This window comes from Arachis duranensis, unplaced genomic scaffold (genome assembly GCF_000817695.3).
Source record: "Arachis duranensis cultivar V14167 unplaced genomic scaffold, aradu.V14167.gnm2.J7QH unplaced_Scaffold_145403, whole genome shotgun sequence".
NCBI lineage: Eukaryota > Viridiplantae > Streptophyta > Magnoliopsida > Fabales > Fabaceae > Arachis > Arachis duranensis.
The window spans coordinates 11,370-14,018 of NW_026264078.1; the positions used below are offsets into that span (position 1 = coordinate 11,370).

The window sequence follows — 2,649 nt, forward strand, 5'->3', positions numbered from 1 at the left end:
AAGCCGCTGGCGCATGTCCGTCCAGCCACCGCCACCGTCCCAACTTCGAGCTTCGAAGGCAACGGCGCAACGTTCGTCCAGCCACCGCCGTTTGAGCTTCGAAAATCGAAGCCACCGTCGCCGGTCTCACCTCTTGCCTCCGTCGTGCAGTCACTTCCCGCCGATGGCAGCTCTATTCCACACGACCACGTCGGCCACCTTCCCCGAATCAAGAATCATTCGTGCATCGTGCACCCCCATTAGCCCCTTCTGAAGAAAATCAAAGAGAACCCTAGCCCTAGGATCCTTGCCGCCGCCGTCCCCAGGTTCTCGGCGCCTCCACTTCTTCTTCTTCTCGCTGTTCGGAACCCAGGTAGCTTGGTTCGTCATCCCCATCTTCCCTGTCTTCTCTGTTCGTGGCTTGGAGCAGCTCGCCGTTGGGTCGCCGCTTGCTGTCGCCTTGCCTATTGTCGTCGTCTCGTCGGTTTCCATCCGTGTCTCCGTCGAAGGTTAGTGATGGATCTGTTTAATTTTGCTTCTGGTCACCGATGGCTCTGTTAGTCTGTTTAATTTTGCTTCGCATTCGCTCCTTCCTTTTAATTTTGCCATTGCCATGGTTAGTGGTTACTGATGAGTGATGAGTGATGGCTCTGTTTAATTTTGCTTCTGGTTACTGATGGGTCTGTTTAATTTTGCTTCGATCGGCTCCTTCCTTTTAATTTTGTTCTGTTTACTGATGAGTGATGGCTCTGTTTAATTTCTGAATGCTTGGTTCTTCTTGTTCTTTTTAATTTCTGGAATTTTTGTTCAAATTTTTGTGTAATGTTTTATAATGTTGCTGCTTTGTAATTATTGGTTGCTGGGTGCAGGTTTAGAGTCATCACTGTTTTGGAATGTTTATGTACTAATGTTTATTGCTATTTTGTCATTGTTGGTTGCTGGTTGCTAGTTGGAGGTTTAGTGTGATTATTGGTTAATATTTTGTAATGTTTGTTGCTGAATGCTGATTGTTGAGTTCAGATATGGTCTTGTTGCTGAATGCTGTTTGTGCTGAATGCTAAATGTTTGTTGCTGAATGCTGTTACTATTTTTAATTTCGTGAATAATTTATTAATTTTATTGTTCTTAACTTCTGTTCTTGTTAAAAAAATTTGCAATTGGTGATCTTTTGATTTATTGTATGTCTCATGTTTTTAATTTCACTTTGCTTCTAGGCTTTGAAATCAGGTTATGATAACTGTGATGCAATTATTTAGTTGGATAACTGATGTAATTATTGAGTTCTAAGAGATTGAGTTTTTCTATTCTATTATTAGTAAGACATGGATAGCTTAGTATTTTCTATTTCTTTCCCTTACTTCTGAAGTTCATTGTTTCAAAGGTTCAGTATTGGCTTCAACTTTCAAATAGGAATTGGGAGCTGGTGAAGATAATAACATCTTCTGGAACTGAGTCTGTTGTTTCACTGCCTGATAGAAAAGTAAGATATGATCTAGAATTACCACAGTACACAGTGATGTTTGTTCTATCTAGCTGGACTCACTGAGACAACTGAAAAATATTCTTTTAATTTAACCTTGTTAATCATATCTTGTAAAATTCAGACAAAAGCAGGGCCTATTTTGGTTGCCATAAATCCCTTCAAGAAAGTTTCTTTGTATGGTAATGATTATATTGAAGCCTACAAGCGTAAGAATTAAAAGGGCCTGTTTTGTTTTACTTTTTGACTTAGCTACATTAAGGCAATATTCTCTGTCTTTAACTTGTGCACTGCAATACAATTCAACTATTTTTAATGAAAGTATAATTATGTTAATTGGCAATATATTTGCTGTAAGTATTTGAGTATTTTGATGATTAATTACATTTAGTTGGTGATATGTTATATAGGGTTTTAAATTTGAAAGATACCTTAGGATGTTTATTTATAATTTATTTATTATTTTATTAAGGAACGGTTTTTTCGGTTGAACCACGGTTAGACCGGTTGGACCAGTAAACCAGTGAACCAGTGACTAAAACGATTCGATGACCGGTTCGGTTTTCAGAACCTTGCTGATTTGTGATTTCCCCCCAACCCTAACGGCGCCTAACCCTCTCCGCCTCACCTCACTCTTTTACAGTGTCACCCAGCCGCCAGCCGCCAGCCGCTTGCCGCCCGCCGTCATCCTCTTCGTCTCACCGCCGGCCTGAACTCTGAAAGAACTAAGGAAGTAGGAACAGCCGAACAGAACAGAGCCGCGGCTGTCCATCATCGCCGTCGCCGTCAAACTCGCCCTTGCTGCGCCGTCGAACTCGCCGTTGCCTCGCTCTTCTGCTCTGTCAAACAGGTTAGCTCCAGTTCTCCTCTGTAGTCTGCTCTGTTCTGCACTTCTTGCTGTTACAGTGTTATGAATATGCTTGTTGAAATTTCTGGGATGAATATGCTTGTTGAAAGCTTGAATCTATGAAATATGAATTATGTTTTGTTGATTTGTTCTGTGTTTTACATGCTTGTTAAAAACTTGAAAATTTGTTGTTTTATTGATTTGTTCTTGAAATATGAAATATGAATTATATGCTTGAATCTATGAAATATGAATATCCTTTTCTTGCTGAATAGGAAATTTAACTATTTAAGATTGCTTGTTGACTAATGCTTGTCTAGGTCTCTAGGATGAATATGCTTGT

General features: G+C 40.2%; 1 long non-coding RNA gene across 1 annotated transcript; it reads left to right on the top strand.

Annotated features, from left to right (window-relative positions):
- Nucleotides 1-2,516, top strand: LOC127743809 (uncharacterized). The gene is made up of 4 exons (XR_008005153.1): nucleotides 1-488; nucleotides 1,361-1,459; nucleotides 1,932-2,014; nucleotides 2,103-2,516. It is a non-coding gene; the product is annotated as an uncharacterized LOC127743809 (long non-coding RNA).
- Nucleotides 2,517-2,649: the final 133 nt, after the last annotated feature.